This window comes from Lathyrus oleraceus, chromosome 6 (assembly GCF_024323335.1).
Source record: "Lathyrus oleraceus cultivar Zhongwan6 chromosome 6, CAAS_Psat_ZW6_1.0, whole genome shotgun sequence".
Classification (NCBI taxonomy): domain Eukaryota; kingdom Viridiplantae; phylum Streptophyta; class Magnoliopsida; order Fabales; family Fabaceae; genus Lathyrus; species Lathyrus oleraceus.
This window is the reverse complement of record NC_066584.1, coordinates 266423958-266445881: the sequence shown is the minus strand read 5'-3', so window position 1 is coordinate 266445881 and position 21924 is coordinate 266423958. Positions and strand designations below refer to the sequence as shown.

Sequence of the window (21924 nt, the reverse complement as noted above, 5' to 3'; positions counted from 1 at the left end):
CAACAACGACAACAACAACGACAACAACGACAACAACAACAACAACAACAACAACAACGACAACAACAACGACAACAACAACAACAACAACAACGACAACCACAACGACAACAACGACAACAACAACAACAACAACAACGACGACAACGACAACGACAACAACAACAACAACAACGACGACAACGACAACAACAACAACAACAACAACAACAACAACGACAACAACAACAACAACAACAACAACGACAACAACAACAACGACAACAACAACAACAAAGTAACCGGTGCAATAAGATGGTTTTTTTACAAAAATAACGCAGTTTTTCAAGGAAATACCCAAACTAACCCTGATTTCAAAAAAAATCCCAAAATACCCCACTTTTAGGAGGAGTCTCCAATTGAATTGGCGACTCCTCTTAAAACTTGAATGGAGGCGCCAATTGGATTGGCTAGGGCAGGTGCCCTAACTAATCCAATTGGCGTCTATGTGTAGGTTTTAAGAGGAGTCGCCAATTCAATTGGAGACTCCTCCTAAAAGCCTCAAATGACAAAACCTTCAACATAAAAGTTGTAGATATTTTCAAGACAATGAATTTGGACTTAAATTTTGCATCATTTGGATTTTTGATGAGAAAGTTATGGACACTATCTCCAAATTATTATTTTGCTAAAATACAATCCATTCAAATACTGAATCCAATAGAAACAAGATACACTTGAGTAGAACATCTAGAACCAATCACAGAGTGAGATAAAGATAGTTCCATAACTACAATCTATATTAAATCATAATGGTACGAACCTCACATTCATATGAAGTTAGTAAGTTTCTTCAAGAAATTCACGTCACATTGAAAGAATTATAGTGTCGGAATGAGGAATTATAGACACGTGTGCAATCAATCGAGAAAGAAAAGGTTGTAAAGAACAATTCAAACAAAAAATTAGACGGCCCTCAATCAATGTGCCAAGAAATTTAGGAGATTACCTTTTATCGGAAAGAAAAACCCTCTAGACTACTTAACAACAAGGCTGTTTTTGATAGTAAACAGGAAGAGCTACATCACATAGCCTTCATGTTTTTCGAATAAAATTATGTATAAATAGAATTTTATAATAGACAAACCATACTTAAATAAGAATTTAAAACGATTGTGCATAACAACCATCAAAATCCATATGGTTATGAACTTATGATTGTTACTTGAGATGATACATTAATCTTCCCCACAATTAAAAAAAGAAACTTTTATCGTCATTCATCCATGAGAAAAGCTCACCAAAAATAAGTCAACGGCTAATCTTCCGAGAATGTCATAGCGTGGTTTCTATACCCAAGTTGACGAGGAACTCATGGATTAGTTAGCATGTTCCTTTATTCTCAATGTATCATGTACTAGTATATATTTTTAAGCAAGTGATTTTTTTATAAATTTCAAATTTAAAACTAATTGGTTTAACATATTATAATCATTAAATGCTACTTCCTAAAAATTTCACAAATATTTAATATGACTAGTTGTGGTATAATTTAGGTCGATTTTGGAAAGAAATAATTTTATAACAAAAATATTAAAATTACATGAGTTGTAATATTGATAAGATATGAGTAATCTCATTTTCATTACAGAAGTATTCAAATTGATGGTTAACAAACTCACCGCCATGATCACTACGGACGCCATGATCACTACAGAGTGTGATAATTTTTAAATTGTAAAGATTTTGATAAGCTTAGAAAACTTAACAAAAGATTTAAAAGTTTCATTCTTTGGGTGTAGCACCTCAAATTTGCACCCCCCATTTGTACATTCATTTCATTTTTTAGGTCATTTGACATCACATTAACATTGCATTAACCTTGTATAGTACCTTGCATTTATCAGTCAAGACTGTTATCAGGAGAATTCATCTGTGCAAGAGACCAGGCATTTCCATGAGATAAAGGCCCTATGATTGTTCTAGAGAGCTTACATGAACCAAGGTTCATTTTGAAGCAACTTGACCAAGTGTTAGAGGCTCAAAAGTCATCAGTGCAGTTTCAGGTCATTTGGGGCTCATAAAAGTCAACTGCAAGTCAACTGAGGGCTAGGAGGTGGAGAAATGGTTTGAGACACTTCATTCATGTCCAAAAGAGGTTTATTCAACATGTCAAACATCTACCTTGAAGATTTTGAAGCCAGATCAAAAATTTCCTAAAATGGAAAGTGACATGTAATTTCAAGTTTCCAAAAATGACAAGTTTTTGGACCAACTTCAACTCAACTTTCCAACATCAAAGAAGCTTCAAACGAATTTTTGTCCAACATGAAAGTTGAAGATCTTTCTCTCTCATTTCCAAGAAGTCCAAGATCATGAGCATCTGATGAATGGTTGAGGAGATATGATCAAATCATTGCCAAGTGTGCATGGAACTTCAAAAGGACATAACTTTTGACTCATAACTCCAAATTGAGTGCTCCTTTTTAAATAATTCTTATCATGACATGAACTTTCCAAATCCATCAAGGCATTGCATGAAATTTTGTCATATAATCATTTGCTTATTCATGTGATTTTTGGAGGGAAAACCATGAATTCAAAATTGGTGCATCATGTGGACTTTTTGACCATTCCAACATGTTCATAAGAGGATTTTAAGTGAAATTGCATGGCCCTTGTTACTGTTCACGTGGGATTGCATGCATGGGGTGAAAAAACCAAATTTTGCATAACACCTTTTTTCTCATTAAAATTTAATTAGCCAAGCCTAAGCATGATTAGGAAATGGATTAACATGTCATATAAATAGCTAATCATAACAGAATTTTCACAATTTCACAATTCTAGATCTAGATTGAAAATTTCCCTCCATTTTTTCTCCCAATCCAAATTCAAAAATTCTTCACACAAGCCATTGATTTTGTTGAAGATTCTGGTTCTGTGACCTTCAGTTAGTGGAGATCAAGCATTGGTTTGGAAGATTTGAGCAGAATTTGTGCACACTCCAAGCAAGAACATGAAGATGGAAATTGTTGTTTGAGCTAGATCCAAGCATCTCCAGGCTTCAATTTCAACTTCAGGATTCATAACAAGTGTTCAGGAGTTGATCTACACACGTGCCAAGCCTTGATTCTACCATTGCCATTGTTGGAGCTTCAAGAGGTCAGATATTTGACTGTCTTAATTCTTGATTTTATGTGCATATTATTGTAGATCTTTCCACGATGAGAATTCTGACATAAAATTCATTAAAAATGGGCGAGTATTGATGGAGATACATGAGTTTAAAGTTTGAATGCATAAGATGTTCTTGATCGATTCACATAATCCATGATGTTTTAGGCCAAAATAATGATAGATTTGGATTGTACACATTGAGAGCTTTCGTTTGGTATAGATTTTATAAAAAACTGGAAAAAAAATTCATGAATGTCACTGTTCACCACTGTCTTCATGAGGAAGACGGTGGTTTCCTCCGCGAGCTACAGTACCAGCCGTCGCCTGCAAACCCTAGGCTTCAACATCCAAAACGGCGCCGTTTCATGTGGCAAGGCATACCTACTTCGAATTCGTGCTCCAGGGTTTTGCCTTTTTTTCATTTTTCATTTTCTCCAAGCGAAACTACGTCGTTTTGATGGCGCGCTGGACATGCTTCGATCCCACGTGCCAAGCCTTGATTCTACCATTGCCATTGTTGGAGCTTCAAGAGGTCAGATATTTGACTGTCTTAATTCTTGATTTTATGTGCATATTATTGTAGATCTTTCCACGATGAGAATTCTGACATAAAATTCATTAAAAATGGGCGAGTATTGATGGAGATACATGAGTTTAAAGTTTGAATGCATAAGATGTTCTTGATCGATTCACATAATCCATGATGTTTTAGGCCAAAATAATGATAGATTTGGATTGTACACATTGAGAGCTTTCGTTTGGTATAGATTTTATAAAAAACTGGAAAAAAAAATTCATGAATGTCACTGTTCACCACCGTCTTCATGAGGAAGACGGTGGTTTCCTCCGCGAGCTACAGTACCAGCCGTCGCCTGCAAACCCTAGGCTTCAACATCCAAAACGGCGCCGTTTCATGTGGCAAGGCATACCTACTTCGAATTCGTGCTCCAGCGTTTTGCCTTTTTTCATTTTTCATTTTCTCCAAGCGAAACTACGTCGTTTTGATGGCGCGCTGGACATGCTTCGATCCCTGTCTCCAGCTTGTTTTCAAATTAATCCTACATTTATTCTTTCCCTCCAAGTTAACATGCATTTTCTTCATTAATTCAAATCTTTTTTATGCAATTTCTAAAAACCATAAAAAATAGTAAAACGATCCAATTAATTCCAGGTTTTTTTCCACATGATCCTTGAGATGTCTTCTATTTTTTGATGTGGATTTCTGAAATTGTGCATGGCTGGAATTTTAATTGTGCTAGACTCTTTGGACATGTATGCATATGTGACATGTTTCATTCATCTTATCATGAAATGCTCAATAATGATCCAATTTGCATGAAATTTTATATGATGATTCTCAACATGTTGTATGATTTTTGAGGCTTGGTTGTGCATTTTTATCATTTTTCATTTCTGTTTTAGGCACATGCTAATATGGTGTGACAATGTGTGTCACACAATTTGATATTGATCTTCTCCATTTTCATTGCCTAGCCATTTGAGCTCCTCTATTTATGATTTTTGACATGATGATTATATTGGACATGTTGTATGCTCATGAAAATTTCCAGAATTGTTTGAGTCATTTCTGATTTAATATGGAATTTTGGTTCTGGTTGACCAATTGTATGCACCTTTTGCTTGCCTTGCCTTCTCTTAAGTGAATCATGGCCTTGCTCAATGCTTTTGACTTGGTCCTTTTTAGGACATGTTCTCATTTGTTTGAAGTTGCTTCTTATGAAATTTTGGTTGCTGTTTTGACTTTTTGCCTTACCTTTGACCCTAGCCTTGGTGCTAGTGGTTTGTACTCATCTTTTGAGTTGTGCATTTCAGGTTCAAGCTTCTAGTCTTGATGGATGATGTTGATCTCATAAATTGAGATGCAAAATCATGTGTTCCACTAACATTTATTGTGTTGTAGGTTTCTTGGAGATGAAATCATTTGAGTTGTCTACTTGTTGGCTTGACTCGTTGTGTCTATTGAAACCACTGTTTGTTTATCTGTTAATAGTTTGTCTGAATGCCATACTGATTGATTGGTTGTTTACACAGGTACTTTAGCCGCTTTAACTCATCGTTTGAGTTGCTTTGCTTGTGGTTGGCATACCACCTAGGTAACTTGATCTGGCCTAGATGACACCCGTGAGTGGGGAGGGAATGAATCATTTTACAGGTACCATTGGTGACTTGATTTGTCAGTGACTTTGTCTTGTTGGTGACTCTTGGTTCTTGAAGTATGGGTTCCAGATGACCTTGGGTTCCAGATGACTTTGATTTGTGGTTTCCGGTTCCGATTTCATGCCGAAGTTCTGAACCTGTTGTAGCACCTCAAATTTGCACCTCTCATTTGTACATTCATTTCATTTTTTAGGTCATTAACATAACATTAACATTGCATTATCATTTGCATGATCCATCATGTCATCAGTCAGACTGGTTAGGAGATTCAACTATGCAAGGCAAGCAAGTGCATTTTCTATGGAATCAAAGCCCTAGGGTTGGTACAATGGGCTCATGTGACCTAAGGATCATTTTGGAGTGATTTGGCCAAGTATTGAAGGCTCAGAGCTCATCAGTCAATGTAGAATTCATTTGAAACCCTAAAAAGTCAACAAAAGTCAACTGTCAGTTCAACCATGGATTTGAAGGTGGGAGATGGTTAGAGATGCCTCATTCATATCCATACAAGTCTCATTTGACATTTCAAACATCAACATTAAAGAATTTGAGGTCAGATCAAAACTTTCCAAAAATAGTAAGTGACCTGTAATTTGAATTTGCCAAAAATGGAAAGGTTTTCAACTCAAGATTACATCATCAAGAAAGCTTCAAATGAAATTTTGTCCAACATAAAAGTTGAAGATTTTTCTCTCCCATTTCCAAAAAGTCCAAGATCATCAATTTCTCATGTATGGTTGAAGAGATATGGATCAATCATGGCCAAGTGAACTTTGAACTTCAAATGTGCATAACTTTCAAACCAAATCTCCAAATTAAGTGGTTCTTTTTGCATTGTTCATGTTTTGACCTCTACTTACCAAATCATGCATTGCATTTCATGAATCATGATCACATGAACACTTGATATTTCACTTGATTTTTGGAGGGAAAAATTATAATTTGAAATTGGTCAAATATTTGAACATTCTACCACTTGCATTGGCTCTAAAATGAAATTTCAAGTGAATTAAAATGCAGCTCGTGTACTGTTCCATTCATATTTTCCATGCATAAGGTGAAATGTCCAATTTGCATGTGCACTCCTATTTTGCTAATCTAATTACCAAAGGCTTAAACTTGATTAGAGGCATGATTAAGAGGGAGTATAAAGCCCAAAGCATAATTGTTTTTCACTGATCACAATCAAAATTCTCAGATCTAGAAAAAATCACAAAGTTTTCTCTCAAAATTTTCTTCAATTTTCTTCACATAACTTCACATTCTCTTGATCAATTCTTCATCTGGAAGAGTTCTTGAGTAGGTTTGCAGGAAGAATCGAAGAAAACAGTGCATTATTGCTCATGCTCGAAGCTTGCATACATCAATTGTGGATTCAGATTTTTGTGGAATCGTGCATATTTGAACCTCAATTCTTCATCCATTCATCCATACAAGTACTTTAGAAGATCTGTTCGAGCTTTTCAAGGCCTAAATCCGTCAATTCCAGTTCTGCATCTTCAAGAGGTCACAAAATTAATCTCTCTAGTTCATGAAATTGTTATGCTATTGCTGTAGATCTTTGAACACTGATTAATTTGAGCTTCGAATCATTAATTTCCATGCATTATTGTGTGAGATATGGTGGATTAAAGTTTTGATGATGAAAATATATTTGCTCGATTCTTCTTGTACATGTTGAATTAATCTTAACCATGCCTGGATTCGTGATGTGTGATGAAAGATGTACATGTTGATGTGCTTGTTTTTTAAATCTGAGGAAAAAGTTCTTGAGCCATGATGAACACGATGAAGCTGATGAAGAACAATTCCCAGGCGCACGTTTGATCCATTAGAACAAGTTCTTGGAGTTTTGCATGTGTTTTTGTAATGACGCGCATGTATTGGTCCAACTCACTGCCATGCAAGCATTTCTACTGGTCCAGGCGCTTTGGCTTGTGTTGACTGTGCCAGCGCATAAGTGAAACGGTGCGTCTCACATGCGCGCGCCTGGCACTTTTGAATCTCGCTTCGGTTCGAGTCCCAGCCACTGCATTATTTCAAAATGCATTTCACCTTATTTCTTTTCCCTCCATGCCATTTCCATATGCTTGCTTCATGCTTTTTTATTTTTTCTTCACCTTCCAAAATTCATAAATCATTAAATAATGCTCCAAAAAATATGAGGATTTTTGCATTGTCTTCCTTATTGTTTCTAGTATTTTATCATCATTTTTCCATAAATCGTGCTTGGCTGGAAAATTATTTTGCCTAGGGTTTGTGTATACATGTCCATTTTGTACATTGCCTTGCCATATCCTTTGTGAAATGCTGGTTGTTTATCCAATGCTCATGAAATTTTACATGCTGAAACTAGACTCTTGGCTTGACAATTTGGTGTTGATTTGGTATTTTTACCATTTGTGGTTTTTGTTTTATGATCATGTGAATGTAGGTGTGACAATTTGTGTCACACCTTGTGATGTCCAACTTGATTGATGAATTTGCCATGCCAAATGATCTCCAAATGTCCTGATTTTTTGTATGATGCTTGATATGGATGTTGTGAATGCTCATGACTTTTGGTGGAATTTTTGGATTGATTTATGATTTAATTGAGATTTTTCATTCTGGATGGTCACATGTGAGCTTTTGGATTGCCTTGATCTTCATTTGATTGTGAAATGCTGGTTCTTTATCTAATGAACGTGAAATTTTGCACACTAATTCTAGACATGTTGAATGTTGTTTTGGCTTTGGTTTGAGGTTTTTACCATGTTTCATTTCTGTTTTTGGCTTGTGCTAAGTTGGTGTGCCAAGTTGTGTCACATATGTGCTTGATTGTGCTTACCTTGACTTATGCAATTTGATTACCATGCCTAATATTGTCCAAATGCTCTAATTTTTTGTGTGATGATCATGTTGTATGTTCTGTTTACCCATGATTTTTTCCAAGATTAATTGAATCATTTTTGATTTATTGTGCATTTGTTCATTCTGGTGTCTCAATGTGATCACAACTTGCATACCTTGCCATGTTTGGTTCATGAATTGGTTTTGGTAATTGATATTGAGATGAGACCTTTTGGACTGTGTTCTTGATTGAATAAAGTTGATTCATGTTAAATTTCATGTTCTGTTTTGGATTTTTTTCGCCATCTTTGACCCTAGGCCTTGACCTAGTGGTTGGTTGCTTATGTTTGAGCTTTGATTTCAGGTGGAGCATTCAAGTTCCATAGTTGATGATGCTCTATCACTTAAGCCTTTGGTGTTTAATTTTGACTACTAACATTGTGTGTTTTGTAGGGTTGTTAACTCATTTGAGTTTGACTTGTTGGCTTGTGCCTTTGCTCATTGGGTTTGACTGTTTGATATTCATGATTGTCTGTCTGTTTGTACAGTTGAACTGATTTGTTTGATGTTTCAACAGGTACATAAGTTGCTTAAGTTCTTTGAACTTGCTTTTGCTTGGTTGCTTAACCACTGAGGTATAACTTCTCTGACTTCATGTAGTCTGGAAGACCTGTCCTATTATATGGGCAGGCACCTGTCTGAAGCCCTCCTTAAGAGGCAATGCTTGTGTTTGTTTACTTTTGTGCCAAGCAGAAAAAGACCTCTATGAGGCAATTGGCAGATAAAAGAGATGTGTAATCCATCTCCTGCTATTCAGTGTGTCATCCACTTTGCTCACACACCTTGTGTTGATGCATTGTGGATATTAACCCAAGATCTTTGTTGTGTCAGTCATATGTGGAGAAGAGTTCCTACTTTCTGAACTCCCACACTTTCATTTGTCTGAAGCTCTCCCAGGCCAAGGATAAGAGTTGTGAAGTCTTATCTTCACTTCCCATTTCTTCTGCTTCACCCTAACTCTCAATGTTAGGGTTAAGAGCTAACATCACCCTGTTACAGTGGCTTGTTTGTCGAGGTTGACATGACCCCTTGACTAAAGCTTAACCTTGTGTGAGCCTATCTGTTTGTATATAGTGTGTGTGCTTGCCCTTGTGCTTGTATGTATTTGCTTGTGCTGTTTAGGATAGCTTGCTCCCTGTGCAAGTTAGAGAGAAACCTCAACCTAGGACCATGGTGAATTTACATGATAACTATTAGGCTCGAGTCAGTCTCCCTTCTAGCTTGTCATTTCCCAGTCTCTGGTTAGGTTAGAAGTTCTTTCCCTGCGTAGGGGAACTACGTCGCCCTGATCCTCATACCAGATGAGGTACGTAGGCAAGAGATGAGCTAATCTCTCCGGGCGCCCTTCGTCTTTTTCAACCCTTTGTGTGTGTTTGGAGTCTGACGTAAGTCCAGCGATTGGCAGTCGGTTTCCTGTGTCTTGTTTGCTTGTCGGAGTCCGACATAAGTCCAGCGATTGGCAGTCGGTTTCCTGTGCGTGTGTTTGTTGGTTCGGAGCCTGATGTAAGTCCAGCGATTAGCATTCGGTTTCCAGGTTTGCCTGTTTGTGTGGAGTCTGACGTAAGTCCAGCGATTGGCAGTCGGTTTCCTGTGTGGTTTTGTTTGGCGTGCGTTAGCCGAGCTACGAGTGCTCTGATTCTTCTCCTGTCAGAGAAGATACGTATGCATAGGATGCGACATCCTAGCGAGCACGTTTCCCCTGTCCCGAACTACATCGACTCTGATGTTTGTGCCTGACAGACTACGTAGGCCCAGGATGCGATATCCTTCCGAGTTAGTTTCTTTTGTCGTTTCTGTGTCTCTTTCCAGCCTTGTTTGTTGTTTGAGCAGTTTTTAACAACAACAACAACAACAACAACAACAACAACAACGACAACGACAACAACAACGACAACAACAACGACAACAACAACGACAACAACAACGACAACAACAACGACAACAACAACAACGACAACAACAACGACAACAACAACGACAACAACAACAACAACAACAACGACAACAACAACGACAACAACAACAACAATGACAACAACAACGACAACAACGACAACAACAACAACAACAACAACAACGACGACAACGACAACGACAACAACAACAACAACAACAACGACAACGACAACAACAACAACAACAACAACAACAACAATAACAACAATGACGACAACAACAACAACAACAACAACAACAACAACAACGAAAACAACAACGACAACAACAACGACAACAACAACGACAACAACAACGACAACAACAACGACAACAACAACGACAACAACAACGACAACAACAACAACAACAACAACAACAACAACGACAACAACAACGACAACAACAACGACAACAACAACGACAACAACAACGACAACAACAACGACAACAACAACGACAACAACAACGACAACAACAACGACAACAACAACGACAACAACAACGACAACAACAACGACAACAACAACGACAACAACAACGACAACAACAACGACAACAACAACGACAACAACAACGACAACAACAACGACAACAACAACGACAACAACAACGACAACAACAACGACAACAACAACGACAACAACAACGACAACAACAACGACAACAACAACGACAACAACAACGACAACAACAACGACAACAACAACGACAACAACAACGACAACTACAACAACAACAACGACAACAACAACGACAACAACGACAACAACAACAACAACAACGACGACAACGACAACGACAACAACAACAACAACAACAACAACGACAACGACAACAACAACAACAACAACAACAACAACAACAACAACAACAACGACAACGACAACAACAACAACAACAACAACAACGACAACAACGACAACAACAACAACAACAACAACAACAACAACAACAACAACAACAACAACAACCACAACAACAACGACAACAACAACAACAACAACGACAACAACAACGACAACAACAACGACAACAACAACGACAACAACAACAACAACAACAACGACAACAACAACGACAACAACAACGACAACAACAACAACAACGACAACAACAACGACAACAACACGACAACAACAACAACAACAACAACAACAACGACAACAACAACGACAACAACAACAAACAACAACGACAACAACAACGACAACAACGACAACAACAACAACAACAACAACGACGACAACGACAACGACAACAACAACAACAACAACGACAACGACAACAACAACAACAACAACAACAACGACAACAACAACGACAACAACAACAACAACAACAACAAAGTAACCGGTGCAATAAGATGGTTTTTTTACAAAAATAACGCAGTTTTTCAAGGAAATTCCCAAAATAACCCTGATTTCAAAAAAAATCCCAAAATACCCCGCTTTTAGGAGGAGTCTCCAATTGAATTGGCGACTCCTCTTAAAACTTGAATGGAGGCGCCAATTGGATTGGCTAGGGCAGGTGCCCTAACTAATCCAATTGGCGTCTATGTGTAGGTTTTAAGAGGAGTCGCCAATTCAATTGGAGACTCCTCCTAAAAGCCTCAAATGACAAAACCTTCAACATAAAAGTTGTAGATCTTTTCAAGACAATGAATTTGGACTTAAATTTTGCATCATTTGGATTTTTGATGAGAAAGTTATGGGCTCTTGAAGTTTGACTTTCTCACATTTCAATGGCTTTGGTCCAAAGTGACCTATAATGTTTTGTATTATCACATGTGTTTATTTTAGAATTATGAACTTTTGTCCAACATAACAATTGACTCCTGACCATCATTCTTCCCTTCAATGACACAATCCTCATGAGTTACTTCAGACTCCTGGAACAAATATTGAACCATCTATTTTGACATCTTGGTAGAACTTTCTTCAAGCATAACATCTTTATCAATCCTTAGGTCTTACAATATCTTGATGTCTTTCTCCTTATTCATAAGAACTTAATTTCCTTTGACACAATGCTTATTCACATGGGTAGATGAATCTCTTCCTAAAGGAAACTCTTCTTGACTTGGAATGACCAATATCCTAGAGCCTTTAATTCTTCCCTTTGCACGATTTCCATGAGATGTCTTATCTTTAGCCATGTGCTTGGTACCTTCATTATATCGGTTTTTACTTGAGGAGTCTTCGTGTTCTATGGAGCTAGTTGAATTAGTATTGGGATTCCACTTCTTCTTATCATGAATTTCCTTGCGTCCTCTGATATTTAACTTCAACATTTCGAATCAATAAGGCCTTGTATGTCCATATTTTCTATAATGGTGACAAATCGGAGGTTGTTTCTTGTTTCTCATGTGATGAGGTGACACATGTTGAGCTCGATGCTGATACACGTGGTTCAACTTCAGAACTTTTTTTCTTTTCTTTAGAAGGAACATTGATTCCTACAACCTTGATATTACCCTTCAAGGTATCATTCATAACCTCTGAATTTTTTCTTACCAAGTGAGTAGATTCAGGATTATTTTCACCTTTGGATTTTAACATTCTAACTTCTTCTTCTAGACCAGTGATGGCAGAGGCCAAAGTTATCTTTTGTAGGAGGAGATCATTAAAAATTTTATTCTAATTTTTTATTTTCATGTAAGCTTCCTCTTGTTCTTGATGAAGGTCACTTATGTTTTTCTTTAGCCTCTCTATTTACAAGCAAATTTATTCCAAATTAAGATGCCAAATCATGAATGGTGTATCGACCTAAACTTCTTCTTCAGTCTGGTCTTGAATAATGGATATACTTGAAGATTCTCATCTTCCAGAATAAGCAATTACATTGTTGGCAGTTTCTTCCACGCCTTCACTATCAAAATAAGTAGTGGTTAATCCCTTTTTCTGTTTCCTTAGAAAGTTAGGGCACTATGATCTAATATGTCCAAAGAATTCATATTCAAAGCACTGACTATCCTTCCCACTGTTGGGATCTTCTTCATTACTATCATTATCTCGTAGATTGATGTTGAAACTATTGTTTGAGACATTGGTCCTCCACTTCCTATCTAGATACTTTAAGGTTTTATTGAACTTTTTCCCATGGAGGGAAATATCTTCTGCCAAGTTCTCTTCTTTGACACCTTGACTTCCATCTTCCTCAGTGTTGGATACAAAGGCTATACATTTGTTCTTCTTTTCTGACCTTTCACTAATGGACATCTCAAAGTTTTGTAAGGAACCAACGAGTTCATCAACCTTCATACTACTTAGGTCTTGAGCTTATTCAATAGCAATCACTTTCATATCAAACTTCTTAGGTAATGATTTGAGAATTTTTATTGTAACTTTTTCTCCAAACATCGTTTAACCTACGACAAAGGATGTGTTGGCAATGTCACGCAATCTGATGTGAAACCCACTCACAGTTTCATCTTCATTCATCCTCAAGTTCTCAAATATTGTTGTTAAGAGCTGCAAACTTGACATACAAACCATGGATGTTCCTTCATGTGCAGCTTTCAAAATCTCTCATGCTTCTTTAGCTTTTGAACATGTGTTGATTAGCCTGAACATGTTCTTATCCTCACCATTAGAAATTGCATTCAATACCTTGGAGTTCCCAAATGCTTCATCATCTTCAGCATCAGTCCAATCAGCCTCTGGTTTTTCGCTGGTTGTACCATCTTCAGAGGTAATCATTGGATTTTTCCATCCCTTCATTACAACTTTCCATGCTTTATTTCCCAAGGATTTGAGAAAAGCAACCATCACCACCTTCCAATAATCATAATTTGTGCCATCCAAAACAGGTGGTTTGTTGATTGATCCTCCATCTTTCATTGTCTCCATTCAAGCAAAATTTATCTTCCCAAGAGTTCACCCAATAGGCTAGGGTGCTTGATCCGATGCCGATTGAAATTTTGTTCTTCGGGACACAAATGTCGAACACGATACTCCAACAACGAGTGGGAAAAGATACACCATAAACAATATATTAACGTGTAATAGATGATGAAGCAGAAAAGCAATAAAAAACACAATCAAATTGTTTATCTAGTTCGGTGAAATTAGACATACGTCTAGGGGCCTAAGTCCACAACCCAAGAAAGGAAATTGACTATTAGTAGCTTAGTACAATTAAACTTACACGAAACAACAAACCATATGTTGTTCAATGCCTCTTTCTAACTATCCAATGACATTCTATTTTGAGTCTTCCCCTAAATATGAGAATCAACTCACTTTCTTCTCTTCCACAATCCAAGTGAAAGAGGCAAACAACCATTAAACCTTAGTGATCAACTTCAATCTTCACAAGATAAAGAATGTTGAAAGTTACAACTTAACTAGATAAACATTATATGTTAAGTTACTGAAACATAGAGGTGTACATAAACAACGTTGATTACAACTAAACTATAGAAACATTTTATGCCAAATTACTGAAACATAGAGGTGTACATAAAGATTCAACACTAATCCTTTAAGGGTACTAGCGCGAATGCACGACACAAAACCTAGACACTTTAAGATCTTCAATGAGAGTGTTTGTCTTCCAATGTAGATTTTGATCTCCTTATATAGAAAATAACTCTGGACTTTTTCCATGTGGATCTTCAGATATTTTCATCCAGAATCTTTGCACAATCTGTTGGATATTTGATTTGCTCTTTAAATATGTCCAACAAGATATAATTTGTTTTTAATTCAAACTCAAATTGAAATCAGAATTAAATTTCATCCACTTGTCAAACAAATAATCTAATCATATTGTTAAATCAATAACAATAAAATCGTTGATCAATCTTTTGCAAAACACACTTCAAAATGCAATTCTGGCGCCTGATGCACAAGGCCCAAATATCGTACCAACATGCTGGAGAATCGAATCAAACATGTGTTAATTCTTCAGCTTCATACAATTATAACAAAATAGATCAATCTTAAACACTTGGACACTATCTCCAAATTATTATTTTGCTAAAATACAATCCATTCAAATACTGAATCCAATAGAAACAAGATACACTTGAGTAGAACATCTAGAACCAATCACAGAGTGAGATAAAGATAGTTCCATAACTACAATCTATATTAAATCATAATGGTACGAACCTCACATTCATATGAAGTTAGTAAGTTTCTTCAAGAAATTCACGTCACATTGAAAGAATTATAGTGTCGGAATGAGGAATTATAGACACGTGTGCAATCAATCGAGAAAGAAAAGGTTGTAAAGAACAATTCAAACAAAAAATTAGACGGCCCTCAATCAATGTGCCAAGAAATTTAGGAGATTACCTTTTATCGGAAAGAAAAACCCTCTAGACTACTTAACAACAAGGCTGTTTTTGATAGTAAACAGGAAGAGCTACATCACATAGCCTTCATGTTTTTCGAATAAAATTATGTATAAATAGAATTTTATAATAGACAAACCATACTTAAATAAGAATTTAAAACGATTGTGCATAACAACCATCAAAATCCATATGGTTATGAACTTATGATTGTTACTTGAGATGATACATTAATCTTCCCCACAATTAAAAAAAGAAACTTTTATCGTCATTCATCCATGAGAAAAGCTCACCAAAAATAAGTCAACGGCTAATCTTCCGAGAATGTCATAGCGTGGTTTCTATACCCAAGTTGACGAGGAACTCATGGATTAGTTAGCATGTTCCTTTATTCTCAATGTATCATGTACTAGTATATATTTTTAAGCAAGTGATTTTTTTATAAATTTCAAATTTAAAACTAATTGGTTTAACATATTATAATCATTAAATGCTACTTCCTAAAAATTTCACAAATATTTAATATGACTAGTTGTGGTATAATTTAGGTCGATTTTGGAAAGAAATAATTTTATAACAAAAATATTAAAATTACATGAGTTGTAATATTGATAAGATATGAGTAATCTCATTTTCATTACAGAAGTATTCAAATTGATGGTTAACAAACTCACCGCCATGATCACTACGGACGCCATGATCACTACAGAGTGTGATAATTTTTAAATTGTAAAGATTTTGATAAGCTTAGAAAACTTAACAAAAGATTTAAAAGTTTCATTCTTTGGGTGTAGCACCTCAAATTTGCACCCCCCATTTGTACATTCATTTCATTTTTTAGGTCATTTGACATCACATTAACATTGCATTAACCTTGTATAGTACCTTGCATTTATCAGTCAAGACTGTTATCAGGAGAATTCATCTGTGCAAGAGACCAGGCATTTCCATGAGATAAAGGCCCTATGATTGTTCTAGAGAGCTTACATGAACCAAGGTTCATTTTGAAGCAACTTGACCAAGTGTTAGAGGCTCAAAAGTCATCAGTGCAGTTTCAGGTCATTTGGGGCTCATAAAAGTCAACTGCAAGTCAACTGAGGGCTAGGAGGTGGAGAAATGGTTTGAGACACTTCATTCATGTCCAAAAGAGGTTTATTCAACATGTCAAACATCTACCTTGAAGATTTTGAAGCCAGATCAAAAATTTCCTAAAATGGAAAGTGACATGTAATTTCAAGTTTCCAAAAATGACAAGTTTTTGGACCAACTTCAACTCAACTTTCCAACATCAAAGAAGCTTCAAACGAATTTTTGTCCAACATGAAAGTTGAAGATCTTTCTCTCTCATTTCCAAGAAGTCCAAGATCATGAGCATCTGATGAATGGTTGAGGAGATATGATCAAATCATTGCCAAGTGTGCATGGAACTTCAAAAGGACATAACTTTTGACTCATAACTCCAAATTGAGTGCTCCTTTTTAAATAATTCTTATCATGACATGAACTTTCCAAATCCATCAAGGCATTGCATGAAATTTTGTCATATAATCATTTGCTTATTCATGTGATTTTTGGAGGGAAAACCATGAATTCAAAATTGGTGCATCATGTGGACTTTTTGACCATTCCAACATGTTCATAAGAGGATTTTAAGTGAAATTGCATGGCCCTTGTTACTGTTCACGTGGGATTGCATGCATGGGGTGAAAAAACCAAATTTTGCATAACACCTTTTTTCTCATTAAAATTTAATTAGCCAAGCCTAAGCATGATTAGGAAATGGATTAACATGTCATATAAATAGCTAATCATAACAGAATTTTCACAATTTCACAATTCTAGATCTAGATTGAAAATTTCCCTCCATTTTTTCTCCCAATCCAAATTCAAAAATTCTTCACACAAGCCATTGATTTTGTTGAAGATTCTGGTTCTGTGACCTTCAGTTAGTGGAGATCAAGCATTGGTTTGGAAGATTTGAGCAGAATTTGTGCACACTCCAAGCAAGAACATGAAGATGGAAATTGTTGTTTGAGCTAGATCCAAGCATCTCCAGGCTTCAATTTCAACTTCAGGATTCATAACAAGTGTTCAGGAGTTGATCTACACACGTGCCAAGCCTTGATTCTACCATTGCCATTGTTGGAGCTTCAAGAGGTCAGATATTTGACTGTCTTAATTCTTGATTTTATGTGCATATTATTGTAGATCTTTCCACGATGAGAATTCTGACATAAAATTCATTAAAAATGGGCGAGTATTGATGGAGATACATGAGTTTAAAGTTTGAATGCATAAGATGTTCTTGATCGATTCACATAATCCATGATGTTTTAGGCCAAAATAATGATAGATTTGGATTGTACACATTGAGAGCTTTCGTTTGGTATAGATTTTATAAAAAACTGGAAAAAAAATTCATGAATGTCACTGTTCACCACTGTCTTCATGAGGAAGACGGTGGTTTCCTCCGCGAGCTACAGTACCAGCCGTCGCCTGCAAACCCTAGGCTTCAACATCCAAAACGGCGCCGTTTCATGTGGCAAGGCATACCTACTTCGAATTCGTGCTCCAGGGTTTTGCCTTTTTTTCATTTTTCATTTTCTCCAAGCGAAACTACGTCGTTTTGATGGCGCGCTGGACATGCTTCGATCCCACGTGCCAAGCCTTGATTCTACCATTGCCATTGTTGGAGCTTCAAGAGGTCAGATATTTGACTGTCTTAATTCTTGATTTTATGTGCATATTATTGTAGATCTTTCCACGATGAGAATTCTGACATAAAATTCATTAAAAATGGGCGAGTATTGATGGAGATACATGAGTTTAAAGTTTGAATGCATAAGATGTTCTTGATCGATTCACATAATCCATGATGTTTTAGGCCAAAATAATGATAGATTTGGATTGTACACATTGAGAGCTTTCGTTTGGTATAGATTTTATAAAAAACTGGAAAAAAAAATTCATGAATGTCACTGTTCACCACCGTCTTCATGAGGAAGACGGTGGTTTCCTCCGCGAGCTACAGTACCAGCCGTCGCCTGCAAACCCTAGGCTTCAACATCCAAAACGGCGCCGTTTCATGTGGCAAGGCATACCTACTTCGAATTCGTGCTCCAGCGTTTTGCCTTTTTTCATTTTTCATTTTCTCCAAGCGAAACTACGTCGTTTTGATGGCGCGCTGGACATGCTTCGATCCCTGTCTCCAGCTTGTTTTCAAATTAATCCTACATTTATTCTTTCCCTCCAAGTTAACATGCATTTTCTTCATTAATTCAAATCTTTTTTATGCAATTTCTAAAAACCATAAAAAATAGTAAAACGATCCAATTAATTCCAGGTTTTTTTCCACATGATCCTTGAGATGTCTTCTATTTTTTGATGTGGATTTCTGAAATTGTGCATGGCTGGAATTTTAATTGTGCTAGACTCTTTGGACATGTATGCATATGTGACATGTTTCATTCATCTTATCATGAAATGCTCAATAATGATCCAATTTGCATGAAATTTTATATGATGATTCTCAACATGTTGTATGATTTTTGAGGCTTGGTTGTGCATTTTTATCATTTTTCATTTCTGTTTTAGGCACATGCTAATATGGTGTGACAATGTGTGTCACACAATTTGATATTGATCTTCTCCATTTTCATTGCCTAGCCATTTGAGCTCCTCTATTTATGATTTTTGACATGATGATTATATTGGACATGTTGTATGCTCATGAAAATTTCCAGAATTGTTTGAGTCATTTCTGATTTAATATGGAATTTTGGTTCTGGTTGACCAATTGTATGCACCTTTTGCTTGCCTTGCCTTCTCTTAAGTGAATCATGGCCTTGCTCAATGCTTTTGACTTGGTCCTTTTTAGGACATGTTCTCATTTGTTTGAAGTTGCTTCTTATGAAATTTTGGTTGCTGTTTTGACTTTTTGCCTTACCTTTGACCCTAGCCTTGGTGCTAGTGGTTTGTACTCATCTTTTGAGTTGTGCATTTCAGGTTCAAGCTTCTAGTCTTGATGGATGATGTTGATCTCATAAATTGAGATGCAAAATCATGTGTTCCACTAACATTTATTGTGTTGTAGGTTTCTTGGAGATGAAATCATTTGAGTTGTCTACTTGTTGGCTTGACTCGTTGTGTCTATTGAAACCACTGTTTGTTTATCTGTTAATAGTTTGTCTGAATGCCATACTGATTGATTGGTTGTTTACACAGGTACTTTAGCCGCTTTAACTCATCGTTTGAGTTGCTTTGCTTGTGGTTGGCATACCACCTAGGTAACTTGATCTGGCCTAGATGACACCCGTGAGTGGGGAGGGAATGAATCATTTTACAGGTACCATTGGTGACTTGATTTGTCAGTGACTTTGTCTTGTTGGTGACTCTTGGTTCTTGAAGTATGGGTTCCAGATGACCTTGGGTTCCAGATGACTTTGATTTGTGGTTTCCGGTTCCGATTTCATGCCGAAGTTCTGAACCTGTTGTAGCACCTCAAATTTGCACCTCTCATTTGTACATTCATTTCATTTTTTAGGTCATTAACATAACATTAACATTGCATTATCATTTGCATGATCCATCATGTCATCAGTCAGACTGGTTAGGAGATTCAACTATGCAAGGCAAGCAAGTGCATTTTCTATGGAATCAAAGCCCTAGGGTTGGTACAATGGGCTCATGTGACCTAAGGATCATTTTGGAGTGATTTGGCCAAGTATTGAAGGCTCAGAGCTCATCAGTCAATGTAGAATTCATTTGAAACCCTAAAAAGTCAACAAAAGTCAACTGTCAGTTCAACCATGGATTTGAAGGTGGGAGATGGTTAGAGATGCCTCATTCATATCCATACAAGTCTCATTTGACATTTCAAACATCAACATTAAAGAATTTGAGGTCAGATCAAAACTTTCCAAAAATAGTAAGTGACCTGTAATTTGAATTTGCCAAAAATGGAAAGGTTTTCAACTCAAGATTACATCATCAAGAAAGCTTCAAATGAAATTTTGTCCAACATAAAAGTTGAAGATTTTTCTCTCCCATTTCCAAAAAGTCCAAGATCATCAATTTCTCATGTATGGTTGAAGAGATATGGATCAATCATGGCCAAGTGAACTTTGAACTTCAAATGTGCATAACTTTCAAACCAAATCTCCAAATTAAGTGGTTCTTTTTGCATTGTTCATGTTTTGACCTCTACTTACCAAATCATGCATTGCATTTCATGAATCATGATCACATGAACACTTGATATTTCACTTGATTTTTGGAGGGAAAAATTATAATTTGAAATTGGTCAAATATTTGAACATTCTACCACTTGCATTGGCTCTAAAATGAAATTTCAAGTGAATTAAAATGCAGCTCGTGTACTGTTCCATTCATATTTTCCATGCATAAGGTGAAATGTCCAATTTGCATGTGCACTCCTATTTTGCTAATCTAATTACCAAAGGCTTAAACTTGATTAGAGGCATGATTAAGAGGGAGTATAAAGCCCAAAGCATAATTGTTTTTCACTGATCACAATCAAAATTCTCAGATCTAGAAAAAATCACAAAGTTTTCTCTCAAAATTTTCTTCAATTTTCTTCACATAACTTCACATTCTCTTGATCAATTCTTCATCTGGAAGAGTTCTTGAGTAGGTTTGCAGGAAGAATCGAAGAAAACAGTGCATTATTGCTCATGCTCGAAGCTTGCATACATCAATTGTGGATTCAGATTTTTGTGGAATCGTGCATATTTGAACCTCAATTCTTCATCCATTCATCCATACAAGTACTTTAGAAGATCTGTTCGAGCTTTTCAAGGCCTAAATCCGTCAATTCCAGTTCTGCATCTTCAAGAGGTCACAAAATTAATCTCTCTAGTTCATGAAATTGTTATGCTATTGCTGTAGATCTTTGAACACTGATTAATTTGAGCTTCGAATCATTAATTTCCATGCATTATTGTGTGAGATATGGTGGATTAAAGTTTTGATGATGAAAATATATTTGCTCGATTCTTCTTGTACATGTTGAATTAATCTTAACCATGCCTGGATTCGTGATGTGTGATGAAAGATGTACATGTTGATGTGCTTGTTTTTTAAATCTGAGGAAAAAGTTCTTGAGCCATGATGAACACGATGAAGCTGATGAAGAACAATTCCCAGGCGCACGTTTGATCCATTAGAACAAGTTCTTGGAGTTTTGCATGTGTTTTTGTAATGACGCGCATGTATTGGTCCAACTCACTGCCATGCAAGCATTTCTACTGGTCCAGGCGCTTTGGCTTGTGTTGACTGTGCCAGCGCATAAGTGAAACGGTGCGTCTCACATGCGCGCGCCTGGCACTTTTGAATCTCGCTTCGGTTCGAGTCCCAGCCACTGCATTATTTCAAAATGCATTTCACCTTATTTCTTTTCCCTCCATGCCATTTCCATATGCTTGCTTCATGCTTTTTTA

At 36.5% G+C, this 21924-nt stretch overlaps 1 pseudogene; it reads left to right on the top strand.

The window, feature by feature from the left end:
• The window catches only part of LOC127095097 (uncharacterized), a 1882-nt pseudogene extending 1629 nt beyond the window's left edge, over positions 1 to 253 (top strand).
• Positions 254 to 21924: the final 21671 nt, after the last annotated feature.